General features: G+C 35.4%; 1 protein-coding gene across 8 annotated transcripts in view; it reads right to left on the bottom strand.

Annotated features, from left to right (window-relative positions):
• Positions 1 to 23,849, bottom strand: part of LOC101416425 (zinc finger protein 709-like) — a 158,331-nt gene that overhangs the window by 46,317 nt on the left and 88,165 nt on the right. For 5 of the 8 annotated variants that reach the window (XM_071209969.1, XM_071209965.1, XM_071209966.1 and 2 more), the window contains one exon: positions 5,521 to 5,576. The exons of the other annotated variants lie outside the window; for them this stretch is intronic. The gene's annotated coding sequence lies outside the window, so the exon portion shown is untranslated. The remainder of the gene's footprint in view (positions 1 to 5,520; positions 5,577 to 23,849) is intronic. 8 annotated transcript variants of the gene reach the window in all.

The following is a 23,849-nucleotide window of genomic DNA, read 5'->3' as shown; positions in this document are numbered from 1 at the left end:
TCTCCTTTGTTTTCCTTAAATATAGCTGAAGATTGCAAATTTTACCTATCTTTTCAATGAACCAAATTATGGTTTTGATTATTCTCTTGATTTTTTACTATTCTCTCTCTATTTTATCTCTGTTGTAATATTTGTATTTCCTTCCTTCTGTTCTCTAGGTTTTTATTTGTTCTTATTTATCTTGTTTTTTTCAGTGTAAGTCTCTGATTTGGAATCTTCCTCCCTTTGTAATATAAACATTGAACATTTATAGCTATAATTTTACTTCTCAGCACTGCACTTCTTGCAACCCATAGATTTTGATATGTTATATTTCCATTTTCATTCTCAAGTTATTTCCTAATTCCCACTGTGAATCTCTTTTTAACTCATTGGTTGGCTAAGAGTATGTTCTTTAATTTTGACATATTTTTCTATTTTCTAGTTGTGCTTATTGTATTCCTTCCTAGCTTCATTCCATTATGACTGAAGATACATTGAATGGCTTCAATTTTTTTTTATTGAGTCTTGCTTTGTGAGCCTTCATATATTTGTTCCTGTAGTATAATCCATGTACACTTGAGAAAAATGTGCATTCTGTTGTCATGTGAAGTATTCTATACACATCTGTCATGTCTAGTTTGTTTGCAGGGGTTCTTAACTAGGGGTCCACAGACTCATAAAGTGTTCATGAAAGATTTCAAGGGAAAGATTACAGGGGGTCTGTTAGCCTGAATTGAACATTTTAATTTAAAGACATATTGATGTTGAGTGTCAAAAACTATCTGCTGCTATATTCTAAAAGGGGTCTGTGCTTTTCACCTGACTGGCAGAGTTACATGGAGCAAAAAAAAAATGTTAAGAATCCCGGGTTTAGAGTTTTTTTCAAGTTCTTTTTTAAATTTCCATATTGATTTTCTATCTTGAAATTTATGAACGAAAGTGGTAAAATAATAAAGTCTCTTACTATTAATGTAGAATGATCATTTTGTTCCTTCCACTCAGTCAATATTTCCTTCATATATTTGAGGCTCTGCTTTTATATTTATAACTGTTACATTTTCCTGTTAAGGTGACCCTTTTACCAATATTTAGTGACACACTTTGCCACTTAACACTCTTTTACCTTAAAGTCTATTTTATCTGATATTAGTCTCACTTCCCCAGCTCTCTTTGGTTTGTACATTCATGTCATATTTTATCAACCTTTCAGTTTCAACCTTATTATGTCCTTGAATGAAAGGTGAGTCTTTTGTAGAAAACATAAATTTGTTTCATGCTTTGCTGTCCATTCTGCAAGTTTCTGCTTTTGACTTCGGAATAAAATCCATTTACATTTACAGTTATTACTGATAATGTAGGACTGCTTTTGCCATTTTTAATTGAGTCTCTGTGTTATAGCATTTTGTGACCATTGATTGTTTCATTAATGCCTACTTTCATTTTTATCTGGTTTTTCATATTGCATAATTTTGAGTCCCTTCTCATTTCTATCTGGATATATTTTTCATATAGTCCCTTGTGGTTATATATAACAATCATATTTTATTTGCTATTTTATTATTATTATTGTTATTGTTATTATTAGGTTCCAGGCACTGAAGCCCTCTATGTACCAAGGGTCTTCCCATTCATGTCCTATAAGACCTATGAAGTTTGAACCCTAAGATATTTATCAATTTAGAAAAATCTGCATACATGTTCAAAGGAATTATATAGAAATCATTGAGTACTGATTATAATATACAAATCATAGACAAGAGGCCAATCCTAAGAAAGGGAAAGGGCATTGTTCACAATTTTCCAAATTTTCAAAAAATTCAAAAACATCCCACACAGTGACAGATTCCTATAAGGAATAATTCTAACCACAGCAGAAACCTCACAGGATAAATTGAGAAAACCACCAATTCTATGGATAATCTTTTATTGTCAATACTAAAAAATCTAACGTTATTAAAATAACTGAAAATAGATGCCATAATTTAGACTAAGTAATCCAGCAAACATTCTTCATAAATTAGATATGAAACATGAAAATGATTTTGATAAAATGGAAAAGGGAAACCTTTGAAATAATTGAAAGGACCCCTACAGTGCATTGGACAAAAATTTATTATGGGGAGCAGGTGCAGCTTAAATGATTGAGCACCTGCTCCCCAAATGGTAGGTCCCAAGTTCAGTCCCTCTTGCCTACTGAAAATAAGAAACAATCAACAAACCAACAAATGAAATATCCAACTCGGGAAAGCATTTGAGGCTTAGTGGTTGAGTGCCAGCTTCCCACATATGTGGTCCCAGTTTCAATCCCTGGCTCTGGTATCTCTCTCTCTCTCCATATATATATATATATATATATATATATATATATATATATATTCCAATCATCAACAATCTCGGTTCAGGTTTCTGTGAAAGGGTTTGGGTCAATGAACACTGATGGCTTTTAATTAATCATCCTTGCATCTGACACAGGTAGCCCCCATATACATCCAAATTATCCCCAGTATTCCTTGGATGGTCACTAACTTCTTAACAACCCTTCAATTACTTCACTCACAATTAATCCCCAAACTTGTGCTTTAATAAATAACAAATACACAAATCATTATCTATCATTCTGCAAATAATGTTTCTGAGCCGCTTCATATGCTAAACTTCCATTGTTGTTGAAAGATATGACAGACAAGACAACTGACTATTTGCGTTTCATTTTCTGGTGGAGGAGGCAGTCAAGAAAAGTGTATTATTAATGTGATAGACTTTGGTAAAACCACAGAGGTTTTGATAAGTTTTGAATAGGCACCAATATTGGACTTCAATATTCAAGGAAGTCTTCCAATTTGTTCATACTTGGAGCGGTATTTGAAATAAGGCCATCAAGGATGATACTGAAAGGAGTTCCCTCAATAAGGTACTTCATTGACAAGTGGTCAAGGGGTGTAGTCTCAGTAGATGGACACCCACACAACAACCAAAAACATATTGAATTCCCATCCTGGGGAGTCCTGATGCATTCTCTCATAGGGTGGAAAGAATCTCTAGAGTACATGGTCAGGGTCTAGTGAAGGAAATATTCAATACAAAACGGTCACACTGTTGAAATCTATGAAACATTTAAAGACTTAGAACCAATTCTCAAACTCTTGAAAACATAGAAGGGAAGGGAATATATCTTAACCAACTATATGATTCCAGGCTTGCCGTTATATGAAAGCCAGACAAGGACACCAAAGCTACAGACAATTATTCCCGTGACAACAGATGCCAAAATTCACAAAATATTAGCAAATAAAATCTAGCAAAATGTTAATAGGATTACACAACATGGCCATTTTAGAATGGAAGGGATGTGTCAGCATATAGAAATCAAACAATGTAATAAACTACATTAGATTGAAAAAACAGATAACCTAATTTGATGCAGAAAAAACATTTGATAAAATGCAATGTCATTTCATGATACACACAATCAACACACTAAAAATAGAAGGGAACTTCCTCCCCTGATAAAGGAGATTCATGAGAAATCCACAGGTAGCATCATGAACAATGGAGAAAGCCTGAAACTTTCCTTCTAACATCAGGAACAAGAAAAGGAAGCTTACTTTCAATTTCTCCTATTAAACATTTTGTTTGTTATTCCTGTCAGAGCAATTTGGACATAAAAATAAAGAAGAGGAGTGCTATTTGGAAAATAAGTAAAATTATCTCTATTCTGAGATGATGTGATCTTATAAGTAGGAAAACCTATAGCAGTCACACAAACCCATGTCTATTTACACTCATGTGCACACACATCTTAACTAATAGAGCTAGTAAACAGATGCAGTAAAGTTGCAGGTTAAGGATTAACATGCAGAAGTCAGGGAAACAAAGTGTGCAGAATCAAAATAATTTATATAAAACTTAATTTTCAATGGCATCAAAAATAATAACATTGCTATAAATAATTTTAACCAAGGTATGCAAGATTTTTATAATATCTATAAAATAAAAATGAAAAAAGTAAAGAGGATATAAATAAATGGAAAGACATTCCATTTAATGGAATGGCAGACTTAATATAGTCAAGGTGGAAATTCTCACCAAAATATTTAGATACAATGTAATACCTATCAAAATCCCATAGCCCATTTTTCACAAGAAATGTAAGACATGATGCTTGAAATTATGGAATTACAAGAGACCCTGTAATTACCTAAATAGACAAAAATATACTGAAAAAGAAACAAAACTAGTAGTTATCCAATTCTATATGTCAAAGCATAATACAAATCTATAATTATTAAAATAGTTATACTGGCATAAAGATAAACATCTATAACAATGGAATACTATTGATACTTCAGAAATAAACCCATATATCTATGTTCAATTAATTTTCAACATACAAGATTTCAAGGTCTAGCACTCAGGAAAGAACAGTCTTCACCATGTGGTGGTGGAACAACTGGATATGCACATGTAAAGCATGAAATTTTTTTTGGAAAGCATGAATTTTGATCCTTACCTAATAATATTTACAAAAAATTAAGTCATTTAGAGAGGTAAATGTTACCACAAAACATTGTACCCCTTACAAGAAAATTAGGGATAATTCTTCATTACTTTGGATGTGGAAACTGATGCTTAGATAGGACATTAAAATCAGCAGAAACAAAAGAAAAAATAGACAAATTGTATTTCACAAAAAATTTAAAACTTTTTCATCAAAGGACACTCTCCAGAAAGTGAAAAGATAACCTACAGGAAGGGAGAAAATACTTTCCAATTATATATGTGAGAAGAGCTTAATATCTAGAATATATATTCTAAAAATCCCTTATCATTTAACATAAAGACAAAAAATTTAATTAAAAATGGCAAGTTATTTTAATTAACATTTCTCCAAGGAATAAATGAAATTGGCTGACAAGCACATGAAATGATGCTCAATATGTTTAGTCATTGTGGATATGCAAATCAATACCACAATGTGACATCACTTCACACCTGCTGGGTTGGCTATACTTTTTTGAAAATTTAAAACAAATAGTGAAGATGTGGAGAAATTGACATCCTTTTATATAGATGGTAGATATAAACAATGGGGCAACCAATGTGGACATTTTTATGCAGTTCCTCAATAAGATAATTTTTATGCAGTTCCTCAGTAAGATATCACAGTATTAGCTGATTACATAGTAATTCTTTTCCTTGATATATACCCCCAAATTTCAGAAAGATATTCAAGTAACTTTATACAAATTTTCATAGCAGCATTATTTAAAATAACTAACAGTTGGAAACAACTCAAATATCTATCACCTAATGAATGTATAGCCAAAATATGTTATATCCATACATCAGAATTTTGTTTAGCCATAAAATGGAAGAAAGTAATGGTACAAGCTATACTATGGAAAAATCTTGAAAACATGCCAAGTGTTTTCAAAACTTAAGCCAGATAGAAAAGGTAACATTTTTAGAAGATTCCATTTATATACAATATCCAGAAAAGGTAAAGCAATAGAGAAAGAAAGAAGATTAATGGCTGACCAGGATTAACGGGAGTGGGGAATGTGGATAAACTCCTTTTGTTTATATGAGGTTTCCTTTGGAATTAAAAAAAAAAGTTCTGAAATTAGATAAAGCTGATGCACAACATGGTAAATGTACTTAATGCCACTGACAGTACTTTTAAAATGGTTAATTTTATATTGTGATTTTTATCCCCAAAAAAGTACAGAAAGTAAATGCAATTTTATTCAAAGAAATCATTTTCTCTAAAACAAAATCACATATTTTAATGCTTAAACATGAATATAAACACTAATACTTCTAAATTTTAATAAATATTTATTCTCTTTTATTTGTTTTTCCTGCACAAATGATACCATTTTCATAGGAAAATAAAAAATGTCAAATTAAAAGTAAACCCTTGAATTCCTCTCAAATATTTGTACAGTTCAATAGAAAATGAAATTGCAACAAAATTATGTCCTGCATTGTGTTATTTGCTTTAATTTTTACATAATTAATTCAATTTCTATATAAAATTGTTTACATAAATTGGCTTCCAGTATTTTTTCAGATTACTAAGATTTTAGCCTATTCTAGAGAGTACTATGTCGCTGTTCCCCTAACAGTTCCACTATCTAGTCTTCATTCCAGTAACCTGTTGAATTTTTGTCACATCATTATGTCTGTTAAAATGCTCGTATTTATTCATCTTCCACTTATTTTTATTTCCAAATTAATATCAGAGAATTACAGCCTCTTATTTATGGAGATCCATGTGTTAGGATTCCTAATGAATCTCCAGAACCTGGAATATTTATTAGTAAACATAATGCAACCAAAATAAATTATGAATGAAGATATGAATGAATCTTTATAATCTTTTCTTCACATTAGCCATATATATAGAACATTATCTTGGAGTTATAATTTTGAGCTTATCTGGCAAATCCAATGAAGCTGAACAGTATGAATCCTACAGAATGAAGCACTGACTAGTTTCATTATCTGCGTTATCACGGTGTGATCCCCTGGAATATAGTCATTATGTGGTTTGACTGATTTAAAAGGGCATACAAAAATAGAAGCTATATTCACTTTAAGAAGAAGAAACTGGACAGGGCAGGAATTTGTGAAGAGAGGAAAATGCTGTTTTCTTTTGGAACCTGTCTCACAACCTAGCTTAACTCACTATTTCTTCCAATATTGGGGTTCTGATAGTTCTCCAAACAACAGATGTGAGGAGGACACATTTACTTGCATTTTATAAGTCTTGACTATATTTAGATGCTTTCTTACCGAAGAAATATCTTCCATTTTATTGTATCCACTTTCCCTCAACATTCTCATTTCCTATTTTTTACTATTTGTATCCTTCTACATTTTGTTTTGAATCTATTTCTTTACTTTTAACTGTGCTGCCTAAGATCCAAGGGATTTTCAGTTCAATAATGTAATATTGGTTCCTTTGAGGGCTAGAGAGATCCACGGGCTCTATGGTCATGGCAGATGGGGTTCACTGCCATGTCAGATGGTCCTTCTTTGGAGCTGGTGTTTCTGCATGATGAAACTGGACTCAGATGGAATCTCTTTTCATAAGACTTTCATGCTACTTTACTGGAATTGTAGTTGGTGTTGGGGTTTAAGATATATTTAGGGGATTTGAATCTCTGGACTGACAATATGATAGCCAGGCCCTGAGCCTCAACAGACTTCAGCTCCTACAATCTGATTTATTGGACTCACCTCACTCAGCTAAGATGGAGTTGAAGAAGGACAACCACCACACCATGGAGCCTAGAGTGCCTACAACTGAAAGCAGGAGGATTGCATCCAGTATCCATGTGGAATCTGAGCCTCCTCTTGACATAGAGATGCCACGGACATAACCAATCCAAGGTCCACAGAGAAAAGGTGGCATTGGAGTGGAGTGGGAAAAGTGGACATGGTGGCTGATATGGGTATGGGGAATGGCAGGAAGAGATGAGATATGGAGGCGCCTTTGGGACTCAGAGTTGCCCTGGATGGTGCTGCAGGGGCAATCACCGGACATTGTAAATCCTCCCAGGGCCCACTGGATGGAATGTGGGAGAGTATGGGCCATGATGTGGACCATTGACCATGAGGTGCAGAGATGCCCAGAGATGTACTTACCAAATGCAGTGGATGTATCATGATGATGGGAGTGAGTGTTGCTGGGGGGGGAGTGGTGGGGTGGGGGTGGTGGGGTTGAATGGGACCTCATTTTGTTTTTTTAATGTAATATTTTTATAAAATCCAATTAAAAATATGTAAGTAACAGACCTATATGACTATTAAATTTAAATGATTTAAATTTAAATAATGCTAAAAGTTCAGTGCTTTAGTAGCACTAATCAAATTTCAAGTGCCCAATATGTCGCTAGTGGCTTTTGTAATGGACTGTGCAGACATAGAACACTATCTTTATTGAAGAAAGAACTATTATGGATGCTGAACTTAGTCTTAAATATTTCTTCTATTTTTTCCATTTATAAATAATTTATTCTTTGCATCTCTATAACTCTCTTCTATGTCTACAACACAACAATGTTTATTTTAAATTTTTCTTGGTAAGTGCTTATATCATTTAATTATTTTAGTTTATATAAGCATTTTGTACAAGACCACTAATTATCTCAAGAATACTGGTTTATATTTGTGACTAGTAAATTTATGTAATGGGTTCAAATATCATTATTCATGATTTACTTTTTTATTTGTATTAAGGTTGTAAGAGTTTTTCCCCTTGATTTGAAATTCATAGATTATATTTTTCATATTCTCTTTATTTTCCAATTTTATTCTGACTTTCAAATTTTTTATGTTTTCCTCCATACTACTGTATGAAACATTTGTATGATCAGTCCATGAGCTGTTTAAAGGAAGATTTTTTCAGGCTGTGGTATTTTAATATTTGCTTTCTGAATAAATGTGGAAATTCTACTTTCTTTTGAGAAAATAGAAAGGATTTTTATAGTCATAACAAGGAGAGATACAAGCCTATGGGCTGATATGTAAGTTACATAGGTCTAAGTCCCTCATTCTAAGACCCATGTCAGAAAACCAAGGCTAAACAAAGTTTTGTCTCTGTAAGTGCTCCTATTCCAGATCCTGAATCATATGAACAACCTATCATAACTCAACAGAACTTTCTTCTGTAACTTCGTATCTCTAAGTCAAGGCTAAGTCAAGTAAGGAAATCTATTCTGCACCAATCAATAAAAATAATTTTCTTTAAGACTCCCTTGTCTTATTTATAGAAGCCTTTTTTAGCTCTCACTCTTCTATGCTCCATTACAATTGATGGGTTGTATGCTGTCCAACCCATGAAATGCTTAAACAATTAAGAGATTCATTAAATTAATTTCCTTTGGATTTGGGAGGATTCTTTGGAGTTTTGGCTATGAGGACAGGATCCAATGGTGACTACTAATGACTCTGGAGACAAGAAGAAAGACAAAAGTGTCTGCTGGATCCATTATGTTTTCTTTTCTTCCCACCATCTCCAGAGTACATGGACGTGTCCCTCTGAACTATGCTCCATTTTTCTTTTTTGAGTTTGTGCTCTCTAATCTCATTAGCTGTTATTCAAAAGGTTATTAGGCTAATCTTAGTGATGAAAAAGTTCAAATTTTGAGACTGAGTATTCATTTGGTGCAGAAATGTTTCATTTTGCTAATACTTGCTTCTTTGTCCTGTGTACAAGGTAAGACGAGAAATGATAAAGATGGATAATCATATTTATCTAAAACTATTATTCTCTATACTCTGGCACTCTGGCATACCTGTTTAAAATTTATGGGGCTGGAGACTGTATCAATCTAACAAAATGGCAAAATCTCACCAAAGACAACCTGGAATTTCTGTGTCAAGTTTCGGAAATATTTAAGTAGAGAAATAACTCATCACTATAGAAAAGGGGCTCCCAAACTAAACAGCTAGATGGAAAGCCTACTTTAATCAGTACTCAAAATTTACTAAGATAATGCAAGACTCAAAAATACTTTCATTAAACGACTCTTTGCAAAAGACAAATAAATTAAAAGCTCATGGGATTTCTGTTTGCCTTATTTCTATGTTTTTGTTTCTGAAGAATAAATTATTTTTAATTGAAGATATAACCTCTCTATTTGTATCTGTCTGTATGTTTCTTTTTTTAATCTTTTATTTTTTATTTTCATTTTTTTTTAAGATTTTTATTTCTCCCCCCCTCCCCCTCAGTTGTCTGCTCTGTGTCCATTCACTGTGTGTTCTTCTGTGTCTGCTTGTATTCTTATCAGCGGCACCAGGAATCTGTGTCTGTTTTTGTTGCATTGTCTTGCTGTGTCAGATCTCCACATGTGCTGTGCCACTCCTGGGAAGGCTCACTTTCTTTCATGAGGGACAGCTCTCCTTACGGGATACACTCCTTGTGCATGGGGCTCCCCTACATGGGGACACCCCTGTGTATGTTTCATATATGACATTTTCATTACCTCTCAATGGCATTGTTAAAGTAATAATTGTATAACCAAGTCAAGAAATGTTAACTCAAGAACACAGAGGAAATTCCAAATCTGTTGTGTATTAGAGCCCTCATCTTGGTCCAGCTGCCTGTACTTATTCAAATTTTTTTAAAGCTGTATCAGAAGCTGCCAATTTACTTAAAGTCTCAGCAAACTTAACTCAGTGCAGACCTAATATTTTTCATTCATAAAAATGACTTCTTAAGAAATCCTTCTAGTTTACCTTTTAAACTTAACCCTAAAATGATGCAATATTCTTAACCCTACTACTCTCTTATTTTTATCTGATGAGGGTGACCCCTATGACAGTAAACTGTTAACTTCAAAATTAACTCCATACATGCTCTTATGATCAATCCAGATGTCATTCTATTTGTTAATGTTTCTTGTGCTAGAAATTTCAATGATACATTCCAGAAAAGCTATTCTGATTGAATTAGGTAGTCTTCCACAATTTTCTTCTGCCAAAGAGGATGAATTCTATGGATTTACAAATGCCTGAATTCTATCTAAAGCAAATTATATTAACATCTATAGTAATAACAGAAGTGCTTTTCTTACAATTCATTATTTCAGGATGCTAAGGAAACAAAGAGGGCTTTTCACTTCTGGCATGCCAGTTGAAAATTGTGTAGGGCAAGTGAAAATTGTGGACAAGTAAATAATTTGTTCTCTTACTTTTCTCCCATCTATAGTTGCCATCATTAAGTTAGAAGCTCACATATAAAGACTGATACTGAATATTTTTTTAAATGCTCTTGCATATTTTCATGTGACAGCAGCCACTACTAAAGCAGCTGTAATTATAAACGTAAATTAAAAACTGACTAAATTAACTGAAGAACCTGGCCTTCCTCAGACCAAATAATTTTACCATTGGCACTTGTTATTCATAGCATTTCCTTTGGGAAATAGAAACTCTCCCCTGAAATTGTTACCAGCAGATATGTCTCTGAGAATAAATCTGAGAACTGATCACTTCTTCCCACACTAGGACAGGACCCAATTTGGAAATCTTTAATACATTATGCCAAATTGTCTTCAACAGGTACAGGACACCTTTCCTGTCCCACATGACAGATACTCATTAATCATAATTTGACACCAGGATAATGGATATACAGGAATTGACACAGGCAAAGGACAGTCCTAGATCCTCATTAAAATGGACCTTGCCAAGTACTCCTAGCTTTTGACACTGCAATTTATTACAGGGTATTGAGCCATAGGACTGTATCATTCAACTAAAAATAATTCCATCAGACTCCTGGCCTTGTTCTAACTCTGGAGACTTAAAAATCAAACTAGCCAAGAAGTGAATTAGACAGTGTCATGTAGTAGACTACTTATTCCCAAAGTGACAAATCAAGACATCACATAAACAAATACTAGCATTACATTTACCTTACTACTAATAATAATACATAAAATCTTCATATTTCTCTATGCTTTGTCCTTGTACTGGCCTGGAAAGACAATGCCATTGTCTGTGCTTCTCCCAAGACATTTCAAAGGGAGGTAACTTCATAGACTGTTGGATTTGTCACCATAAACTCTGATCTATGTACACTGCAAGGGACCCCATTGTTCTATCCATAACAAATTTCTTTCTTATCCCAAATGCTTCAATCTCTTTGGCTCAATTGTTGCCATTTGTTTCATATAAATATGAATTCTAGAGGCAAGATCTCTTTACTCTGCTTTAAGCTTTCTGACCTATAACACTGTAACCTAGAATTAAGAATTATGAAAAGTTTATGGTTACAGGATTGTTATAAAGGTGACTTTGTTTTTCTCACTTTTTCAGTATATTATAGAATAGTCAAAAGTTGATACCCAAAATACTGAAACTGGATAGATTGAGCTCACCTTTCTTTATGTTATGTCAAACTAGGCTCACTCCCGTTTATACTCACTGTTGTGATGGTTATTCTAGTTTGACCTTACTTTTTTTACAGCTATTTCAAAACTAGACTTACCCTGTGTATAGTTACTCTTGTGGTGGTTATTCTAGACTAACTTTATATTTGTTTATGGTTATTTGAATACTATGCTCACCCCTGTGAATAATTACTATTTTGATGGTTATTCTAGCCTGATCTTACCATTTTTTATTGTTATTTCAACACTAGGCTTACCCTTGTGTATAGTTACTATTGTAGCAATTATTCTAGACTGACCTTAGATTTATTTATGGTTATTTCAATTCTAGGTTCATGGTTGTATATATTTAGTATTATGATGATAACCCCATCAACCTTCCCTGTCTGAATCCATAAAAACCCTAGACTATTAAAATCAGGGAGAGAGATTTTGGTGCCCTTGGGCCAACGACCTCTTTCCTAGACTAGCAAATAACTCTTTCTCTGGAATGCCAGTGTCTCACAAATTGGTCTTTAAAGTGCACTGGGATGGCCCAGTGGTGAGGGCATCCGTCTACCACATGGGAGGTCCGCGCTTCAAACCCCTGGCCTCCTTGACCCATGTGGAGCTGGCCCACGCGCAGTGCTGATGCGCACAAGGAGTGCTGTGCCACGCGGGGGTGTCCCCCGAGTAGGGGAGCACCATGCACAAGGAGTGCGCCCCATAAGGAGAGCCGCCCAGTGTGAAAGAAAGTGCAGCCTGCCCAGGAATGGTGCCACACACACACAGAGCTGACACAGCAAAATGACGGAACTAAAAGAAACACAGGTTCTCACACCACTGACGACAACAGAAGTGAACAAAGAAGACGCAGCAAATAGACACAGAGAACAGACAACCGGGGTGGGGCGGAGGGGAGAGAAATAAATAAATAAATCTTTAAAAAAAATAAAGTGCATTGGGAAGAAAGACCCTACATTTGCTTAGTATTGACCACACTATAACTACAAGTAGTCTGGAGAATTATACAAATATTATAGAAGAACTTGGAAAACTTACTATGATAGTACACACGATTCCATGAACTACAAATTACTTTAACAGTGCATGTCCATTTTCACATTTGATACTAGATCTGCAAGAGATTCTCAACACAAATAAATTTTGGTCAACTCTTCATTTGTACACAGAAACTTGGATCATATGGACAAAAGACAGTATTTCTTGTAATGGATCTATAAACAACATCACCTTATCTGTATTTACACTGTTCAGTCAGGCCATATTTTTTTGTGGAAATCTTCTATTTGTCTGGGAAGTAAATTGCCTTAATAGCTGGTAAATGTCCTGGTAACTGTGCTCTTGGTCTCCTCCCAGCCCCTCAGGGGTATATAATCAATTTGAAACTTCTTACTGGACTATTCCTCTCAACCCAGAGTCACAAGCAAAAACAGGATTTACCCAGGGAGTTAATGATGTTGGATTTGCCTCTTTTGGCAGATTGTTGATACCGTGGCTTGAGGCTAACACAAATGAAAACAGGATTAGGTATCTATCAATCACAATATGAGGAATTACTGAATCTACTGATAGAGCAATAGCTGCATAGGATATCATCAGATTTATTAGCTAAACTTGTTTTAGACAATAGCATTGCCAAACTTGATTACTTCTTAACTGATCAAGGAGGCATTTTTGCCATTGCCAACACCACCTGTTGTACTTGAGTTAACATTTCTGGGGAAGTTAAGACAAAATTGCATGAAACAATTAAACAAGCCACATGGTTTAAACAGGTAGTCCTTCCTTAGGGACCTTATTTGATCAATTTGATTTCAGTTGCTTCAAATCATGGGGGTCTTGGGCTTAGCAGCATACTATGAGGTGGGCATTTATGCATTTTTATCACCCATAAGTATTCATTATAGTCTCCCTGGTGCACTTCTTTCCTCTCAAGAGTTTGGAATGTGTGTCCCCAGCCACTTGTGCCTCAGAAAATGATTTATGTCTGGGATGACATAGAAAGGATGATCAAGGAAAAACTGACAACAACTTCCTTTGAGCCCATCATGAAAACAACATGCAAGTACTTCTCCAAGACCTTAGGTTGTAACAGAAAATGGGCTCAACACCGTAAGTATTTTTTTAAAGATTTATTAATTTATTTATTTCTCTCCCCTTCCCCCCCACCCCAGTTGTCTGTTCTCTGTGTCTATTTGCTGCATCTTCTTCTTTGTCCTCTTCTGTTGTTGTCAGTGGCATGGGAATCTGTGTTTCTTTTTGTTGTGTCATCTTGTGTCAGCTCTCCGTGTTGCGGCACCATTCCTGTGCAGGCTGCACTTTGTTTTGCGCTGGGCGGCTCTCCTTACGGGGCACACTCCTTGTGCGTGGGGCTCCCCTACGCGGGAAAAACCCTTGCCTGGCCTGGCACTCCTTGTGCGCATCAGCACTGCGCATGGGCCAGCTCCACACAGGTCAAGGAGGCCCGGGGTTTGAACCACGGACCTCCCATGTGAACACCATAAATTTTGACAGCAAGCTGAAGCTTAATAAAGTTCCTAACTGTTGTAAATGTTCCTTTTCCTAGAACCTAAAACAGAACAACCTGTCATAACTTGCTAGCTTTTGTCCTCTCTTCCTCCTCTAGGAATCTGGATCTCTTCTATTTGCATTTGTGCAAAATGTTCTCCCCAGTTTCTCTGATTTATTTAAATTCTCATCTTTACTCATTCCCTATTTTCCTTACACATTTCATTTATGGGATATTTTTCCTGTATTTTCTGCCTCAAGTTTCTTCCCTGCTAGGTTATCCTGCCTCTGGAGTAAGATGGGGTCACTGCAGAAAGGTGGGTCCCTCCAGACTTTTCTGCATTTAGGTGGTCCCAATGACAGTAACTGGACTGAGTGTACCACTTAGCCACCACCCCTGTCCCCAACTGGAGGTCCCTTTGTTTTCAGCATTCCTCAGCAGACTCTTTGCCACACTGGGTCTTTATTGGCTTAGATCTCCAGCCTGGATATGTGCTGAGTTCCAACTCACTGCTGTGAGTTACATTAAAATCATTTTCTGTCATGAGAGAGATCCAGGCTTCTTGCCACCTCCAGACATCTCCCAAGCTCTGCATGGACCCATTCAGAGGGAAGAGAAGAGGACTGGCAAGTTCTGGATGGAAATTTCCTACCTGATATTTTTATCTTTCTTCAATTCAGCATTTGTGGAGTCCTTCTCCAGTCTCTACCATCCTCCACAATTCTGGAATTTCTCCTAATATTCACTGAATATGTCAGGAGAGTTTTGTTCATGGAATGTCTTTTGTTGCCATGTTGATGATGTCACCTCTCCACCACTGATTTTTTTTTAAAACTTTATTTCAAATTCAAAAAATAAAATAGACACAAGACAACCTAGCAAATTATGGAAGCATTACTCTACAAACTTCTTTCCAGGCATATTTATCTTATTTTACCATAAAAAGTAATTCAATTGTTTCTCCAGTGTTGAGAAAGAAATATAAATGAAGGACTGATTGGTTAAATGACTTGATCAAGGTCTCCTAGTTAATGAAGAAAATGAGGAAAAAGTTTGATTATATTCATATCTCGTAAAACAAACCCCATATACATTTCTATGAATAGGATCATATCTGCAAAGAGCAAAATTTTACTTCTTTTCCTATTCGAGTATCTTTTATTTCTGTTTCTTGCTTAATTGTTCGAGTTAGAGCTTCTAGCACAATATTAAGTAACAGTGGTGATAGTGGGCATCAATTTCTTTTTCCCAATCTCAGTTGGAAAGCTACCGAGTGCAAGGTTAGTTGTCGGTTATTCATATATGTAATTTATTATATTGAGAAAATTTCCTTCTTTTCCTATCTTTCAGAGTGTTTTTAAAAAGAAAGGATGTAGTATTGTCAAATGCCTTTTCTCCATCAATTGAGATGATCCTGATTTTCCATCTTCAATTTATTGTTGTGCACTGATTCATCATCTTATGTTAAACCATACTTATATATGTGGTATAAAATGTATTTGATAACAGTGTATAATTTTTTAATGTGCTTTTGGATTAGGTTACCAAGTATTTTGTTCAGGATATTTGCATCTATAGTCATTATATATATTGGTCTATAATTTTCTTTTACATAATATCCCTATTTACTTTAGTACCAAGATGGTGTTGTCTTCTTAGAAAGAGTGGGGTAGTCTTGTCCAATTTTTGTTAAGAGTTTGTGCAAGATTTGTATTAGGTCATCTTTAAGTAATTGGTAGAATTCACCTGTGAAGCCATCTGGTCATGGGATTTGCATTTTGGGAAGGTTTTTGATAACTGTTTCAATTTCATTACGTGTGGTTGGCTTGTTGAGGTCTTTAATTTATTCCAGGGTCATTGTGGGTTGTTTATGTGTTTCTAGGATTTGCTCCACTTTATTAACATTGTCAAGTTTCTTGGCATAAGTTTGTTAAAAGCTACTCTTAGATCTTTTTTATTTCTGCAGTGTCAGTGGTAATATCCCCCTACTCATTTGTGATTTTATTAGCTTCTTTTTTCCTTTGTTACTCTACTAAGGATTTGTTGATTTTGTTGATCTTCTCAAAGAAACAATTTTGGCTCTCCTGATCCCTCTTTTTATTTCCCCATTTCATTTATTTCTATTTTAATCCTTATTGTTTGTTTCTCCTTATTTTGTGACTGGTTTGCTGTTCTTTTCCTATTTCATTCAGGTATTTGGTAAGGTCTTTGATTTTTAGTTCTTTAGTTTTTGTTTTTAATGTAAGCATTGTTAGCTATTAATTTCCGTCTCGGAACTAGTTTTGCTGTATCTCATCATTTTTTCTTGAGGGACCAGGGACTGGGAAATGAAATGGGGACCTCATATGTGGGAAGCTGGTGCTCAACCACTGAGCAACATTGACTTGCCTGAATTGTTTTTTTGTTTGTTTTGCTTATTTTTGTTTTCTCAAGAGGCACTGGAAACTGAACCCAAGACCTCCCATTTGGGGGGCAGGCACTCAACCTCTCAAGACATAGCCATTCCTCTCCCATGAGTTTTGATATGTTTTCTCATTTTCAATCATCTTGAAATAGTCACTCATTTCTCTTGCAATTTATTGTTTGTACCACTGATTATTTCAGAGCATAGTTTAATCTTTGTATATTTGTGAAATTTTCCTTTTCCTGCTTGTTATTATTTTCCAACTTTATTCTTTTATGATTAGAGAGTGCTTTCTATAATTCAAACTTTTAGTATATTTTGAGATCTGATTTATGTCTCAACATAAGTCTATACTGGGGAAAGAGTAATGAGCACCTGAGAAAAATGAATATCATGCTGTTTGGGGGTATACTGTTCCATTAATGTCTTTTAGGTCTTCATTAATATTATTGAAGCTCTTTATTTCCTTATTCATACTCTGTCTAGTTGTTCTATCTAATGCTGGGAGTAGTGTTTTGAAGTCTTCAATTATATTTGCAGGCTTCTCTTTCTCCCTTCATTTTTGCCAGTTATGTTCCTCATATATTTTGGGAAATCTAAGATTGAATAATATTTATTATCATTTATTCTTGGTGAAGTATTACTTTTATTAACATAGAGCAATCTTTTACACTATTTTAACAGTTTTACATTTAAATTTATTTTGTCTGATATTACTACTCAATATCAGTACAAAAATATTTTGCCTGATATTGATTAACAGTCAATATCAATATCACTACTCCAGATCTTTTTTTACTACTTGTACATGGAATATCTTTCTCCCACCTTTTACTTTCATGCTGATTGTGTCCTTGTGTGTAAGGTGTATCTCTTGTAGACAAAAAAAAACACGGCTCTTATTTTTTCATACATTCTGTCATTCTACATCTATTGATTAGGGAGTTCAATTCATTAACATTCAATGTTATTAATGTAAATGCGTTATGTACTTTGTCCATTTTATCCCTTGAATTTCCATTACCATATCTTATGCTTTTCTGTATTTTAACCCTTCCAGTTACCCTGACTTATAATATTTATTTCTATACTCTTCATCAAGCCTTTTTTTCCTGGTCTTTTCCAAGTGCTCTATAATTCACACTTTAGCATTTCTTGTAGTTCGAATCTATTCATGATAAACTCATTCAGTTTTTGTCTGTGAAGGCACTAAACTCACCTTCATCTTCTGAGGGATAGATTTTTCTGGATAAAGAATTCTTAGCAATATTTTATTCTTTCAGTATTTAATATGTATTTACCACTCTCTTCTTGCCTCCAAGGTCTCTGATGAGAGATCAACACTTAGATTTATTGAGGCTCCCATATAAGTTTACAGTTTTCTCTTGCTGCCCTCAGAAACCTGTCTTTATCTCTGGTGTTTTGGATAGTTGATGTGTCAGATTTATTCTGCTTAGGGTATGTTGTTCTTGAATGTTGATGTTCATGTCTTTCATAAGGATTGGAAAATTTTTAGTCATTGTTTCCTCAAATATTCTTTCTGCCCCTTGTCCATTCTCTTCTCCTTTTCAAATACCTGTAATGCATATGATTTTATTTCACTCTATCATTCAATTTTCTGAGACTCTGTTCAGTTTTTTACATTCTTCTCACTTTCACTTCTCTCTTTTCAAGTTCATATGCTGTCTTCCAATTCACTAATTCTGTCCTCAACCAATTCAAATCTACTACTATATGCGTCCAAAGTATTTTTAATCAAACCCCTTGTGGCCTTCATTTCCATAAGCATTGTTACTTTTCTTTGCAGGCTTTCAAATTGTTCCTTATGTTCACATAGTGTCATCTTCATATCCTTTTACTCTTTAGTCATAGATTCCCTCAACTACTTGAACTGATTAAGGAGATTTGTGGAAACATTGATTACTTGTTTTCACTCCTGTGTCTCATATAGAATCTTGGTTGTTCCTCTGACTGGACCATAACTTCCTGTTTCTTAGTATGGCTTGTAATTTTTGGTTGACATGTAGGCATCTCATTTTGTTGGCTTTTTATTCTGTTGATCAATTTCTCTCTCTTGGCTATTGGTTTAATTTCTCACGCTACTATAAGATTTGGTTCAGTTTTTTTGAAGCTTTAAGATTGCTCAGTTTAAGTTATCAAAACAGGGGCTAGGAGCCACTAATGGGGTATAGATCAGATCTAAGGTACCTGGGAAAGGCAGAGACAAGTCTTGTCTTGCTTCACCTTCCATGCTGCCCACCAGATGGCACCCTTTGGCAAATCTGTCCTCTGAAATTAATCCTTCAATTTCCACTGACCTGAGTCTTTAAGCCAGAGGATAAGAAAAAGGTTGTGCTGATTAAATTTGTGAAGAAACCACACTCAGCCCTCTACCACACAATCCTTCTTCCTTGGGAGGAATGTTTCCTTTCCCCTCTCATTTGGCTTCTGAACCACAGGTTTTACTGAGGCTGTTTGCCTCAAGTGTGGGGTGATGTTTGCCATTCTCAGCCATGGGGTAAGCAGCTCACAGTTTTCCTTTTGGCCTCTTATTCAATCCATCCCCAGCCCCTCCTGGATGTTGTGTGTAACACACTTGGTTCAGCGGGTCCCCAAAGCAGTTCTCTGTGATGATTTCTATGTTTTCTCCCTATTTCATAAGGGAGCTGCACCCTGTCTAAGCTACTCTGATGCCATCATCTGAGAAGACTTAACATTGATTTTTGTTGCTTGGGTTTCACTTTTGCGTAAAAGTAATTTCTCTTGATACCATTGGGAAGGTTTACATCACATACTAAATTTTTACAAGCATTTCTGTTGCCCTTTTCTGTATTTCAAAGGTGCATGTCCATCTTTATGTTTAAGAAGATTCTGCATACAAGAGACCCTTCAATAATATCTTTTTTTCCCCATAAATATGGATTTTCTCTCAAATCCCCAACCCATAAGGACTGGAGCCCAGACTGAGTGAAGATACTCTCCTGGGACCCATTAAAGACAGATTATCATACAGTCCAAGCATCTGTTATGAGACCATTGTTGATGGGATTTCCTTTAACCTAAATTTCCACCCACTAAGAATGTTCTACATTTTTTCAGGGTATAAGGGATGAGGAATTTATCTTTCCCCATTCACATCAAGTAAATTTAAATTACTGCTCCAGGACATTTACATGAAGTGTGTACCATCAAGAAGGGTGATAAACAACTCCACTTGGTAAATGATAGTAACATTTAAAAATAATGAGGGGGGCAGCAGACTTGGCCCAGTGGTTCGGGCATCCATCTACCACATGGGAGGTCTGCGGTTCAAACCCCGGGCCTCCTTGACCCATGTGGAGCTGGCCCATGCACAGTGCTGATGCGCGCAAGGAGTGCCATGCCACGCAGGAGTGTCCCCCGCATAGGGGAGCCCCACGCGCAAGGAGTGCGCCCCATATGGAGAGCCGCCCAGTGCAAAAGAAAGTGCAGCCTGCCCAGGAATGGTGCCGCACACATGGAGAGCTGACACAAGATGACACAACAAAAAGAAACACAGATTCCCATGCTGCTGACAACAACAGAAGGGGACAAAGAAGATGCAGCAAATAGACACAAAGACACAGCAAACAGATGCAGAGAACAGACAAACCGGGTGGGGGGGGTAGGGAGAGAAATAAAAAAAAAAATAAATGAATGAATGAATGAATGAATGAGAAAAATGAAGGAGCAAAAACCCTACCCCACCATGATGAAACCAGACAATATTATCCATTTTATTATTTGTAATATAATTTTTGCTAATAATTAATGCCAAGGTGAGGATGGGGAAGGAGCATAAAATAAGAACCCTTTTGGGTGCAGGTCCACACCATTCTGTTGACTTTTGTTTTTTATTATCAGTCTGGGGGAATTCATTGATTTGCAATCCAAAGACGCAAACCTTCCAAATAAGCAACACTTTCAACCAAAAATGGCAAATTCTGAGGTCCACATTCCATCAAATTTCTCTAATACAAACCCTGCTACCCAAAACCTTGCTGTTTAGTCAATCACCAACTGAATCACCAAACTGAGGCAAAAGCCCCTTACTAATTGGAAAAATAAAAATCCCTGCTTCAGCCTTGTAGGAAGAACTGTAACAAAGAGTTCAGGCTGATACCAGCAAAGTCTGCTGATCTTCACAGGTAACTGCAATGTTATGAAGCAGCCTGATAAGATAGGGAATCAATAAATGTATCTGGAACCTGACAGAGAGTACATATGGACATCAATAACCCCAAAGACTGCTCCTGGAAGATCCTCCTCAAGATGTTGCCATTTAGAACAAAGACTTCATTAGGAAGCCAGGAGAAGTCCCAGATATTCATTCCCCAAGGACACCATCACTGAGGCCTCATGGGGAATTGATGAGTGGGGTTATCAATCAAAACACAAACAACTATGACTCCACCTATGCCATTAGCAAAGGGGTGGAATAATTAATGGTTCAAAAAGCAGACAAGACCTCTGGCATAGGGGAGCCCCACGTGCAAGGAGTGCACCCCATAAGGAGAGCCACCCAGCATGAAAGAAAGTGCACCCTGCCCAGGAATGGTGCCACACACATGGAAAGCTGACACAACAAGGTGAAGCAACAAAATGAAACAGATGTCTGTGCTACTGAAAACAACAGAAGTGGACAAAGAAGAAGACGCAGCAAACAGACACAGAGAACAGACAACCCAACTGGGATGTGGGGGGGGGGGGTGGAGGGGAGAGAAATAAATAATAAATAAATCTTAAAAAAAAAAAAAAAAAGCAGACAAGACCTGAATTGTCTCTCTTCCCTCCGGACCCCAACTGTCTGCCTTCTCCCCACTTGGATCACTACACAAGTAAACCTTGAGATTTATAAACTATAATGGGGAATTAATTGTAGTCCATAAATCAGCCCTCTTTATCACTTTTCAGGCCTTCCTCTCCACCGAGGATCCCTGATCTGTTATTTTCTCCCATTTCTTTTCCCTCCCTACCTGAATAAATCACTGGCCTAACTCACCCAATGTGCTCTCGAAATTCATTTCTGCAGCATAGTCAAGAACCTAAATGAAATTCAGTAATGCTTACACCAACATTCTGCTTGTGAATTAATACACTGGGCCTCATGGACACCCTGCCCTAAAAGTTCATGTAGTTTGCTGAGTGTACATACTAAACATAATTCATGTCTCTTTTATCCCTTCCTAGTCCCCCATACATTTCTTTTGTTTCCAGCAACCATACAATTGCTCTTTCAGCTCAATGCTTTGATCCTACTTATGCATTAATACAACTTTGGCTCAATAAATATTCTTTGTACCCTGTTTTTATGTCTATTTATTTCACTTTTAGCATAACAGTACTTGCTGTACAGAAGTGGTATCTAAAGGTTGATGCTGGGATGACAACTCTGATATCTTAGAGAGGAACAAAGTACCTGCAGGAATCCTTTGTGTTATATCCTCTTGGGTTGTCTCCTGGCTTTCATGGTTAGCCCCCTCTTAGATCTTTGAATTCATGTCAAACTGCAGTTGAAGTCACATCTGTTTCTTTTTCTTTTTTTCTCCCTTTCCCCATTATCCATGATCTGGGTGTCAGATTATGATTTTCAAAAATCTGTTTGTTGAGCTCAAGTCTGGTTATGTCCTCTATTATTGCCTCTGTTTGTATCCATCAAGTAAAAGTATTATATTCTGTTTGTGTTCCTTTACTGTTTCTCTACAGTGACTGTGGAAAACAGGAAGTTTTATATTTTCTATGCTCTTTCTGTGGTTTGTGTCTGTCTTTTTAATGTATATTTTCTTACCTCTGTATGGCAATGCTTTATTAACAAATGAAAGCTCTTAAGAGAGCTCTATTCAAATGACTTATAATAAATTAACACACTTATAGTCCCAGAAATTGGAGAAGCCAAGCTTCTGATGCTCTTTAAAATTTTCTTCTGTCTTCCCCTCCTGTGTTCTAACTTTATTTTCTCTCTCCTTTTATAACTGTAAGATTTCACAAATCCTAATGAAAAATCAGTGGCTCTTATAATGAATTCCATCTTATCATTCAGTTTATAAGTCTGGATACTCAAACCTTTGCCAATTAATTTATAGCGTTGCTGGTAGAAGTCACAAGCAAGGGTGATTTTCAATACACTGCAATCAAAGAATCATATAATAAAACCAGAGTATAACCTAAAATAAATACTTTAAATACTTATTTTTTATGTGCTAATAAATAAAATAATTCATTTAAGGAAAAACCTCTCCAATGTTTTAAAAATAAAATTTGTATGTATGCCTAATTACAAAAGTTTAACAAAACTGTAGAGAAAAAATACCTTCCTAAGTTTAAAAATTCTTACAGAAGTAAATTGTATGCATTACGTTTCATTTCTTGGAACCAGTGTAATAACTATATGTGCCAGTAAGCCATGTTAAATATATATATATTCTTGTTTTTAAGTATATTAACTAAAATTTCTTAAAGTGCATTAAAATGTGCTTTAAGTATTTCAATAAATATGCTAGAAGAAAATGAATGTTCATAGTTTCATTTGTATAATTGCACTATATTACCTAGAAAAAATATAAGGAATAATAGTAAAAAAATAAGAACACCAATATTCTCTGTTCTGTTTCTATTTCAAATCAAATTGAACCTGGATATCCACATTAATAAAATTAGTGCTCTTAAAGTTTACTAACCTTTAAACTGAATAACTTTATAAAATGAAAAATACTGGCTGCTTTTGTAAGCACGCAGTTAAATCATGGCTTAGTCCTATAGCAACCAGCCTCCTAACTTTCCTCCAGAGAGCTGTTTCAGAAATGTGTCTTTATAAATGTTTCATAAATGTTTGTACTGAAATACTGATAAAGGAGTAAACTGAAGAATGCAACATCTCTAACAATTTTGGTTTACTTAATTATATTCTCCCTAAATCTATACAAATGTATTGATCATATGAGCTAAGGTTGCATCTATTAAATATTTATAATGAAAAAAGAAAAATTATGCTTGCATTTAGCTGAATTGAGTCACTCTACTGACAAGT

Source organism: Dasypus novemcinctus, chromosome 19 (genome assembly GCF_030445035.2).
Source record: "Dasypus novemcinctus isolate mDasNov1 chromosome 19, mDasNov1.1.hap2, whole genome shotgun sequence".
Lineage (NCBI taxonomy): Eukaryota > Metazoa > Chordata > Mammalia > Cingulata > Dasypodidae > Dasypus > Dasypus novemcinctus.
The sequence above is the reverse complement of the archived record's forward strand: the minus strand, read 5'-3'. Positions and strand labels throughout refer to the sequence as shown.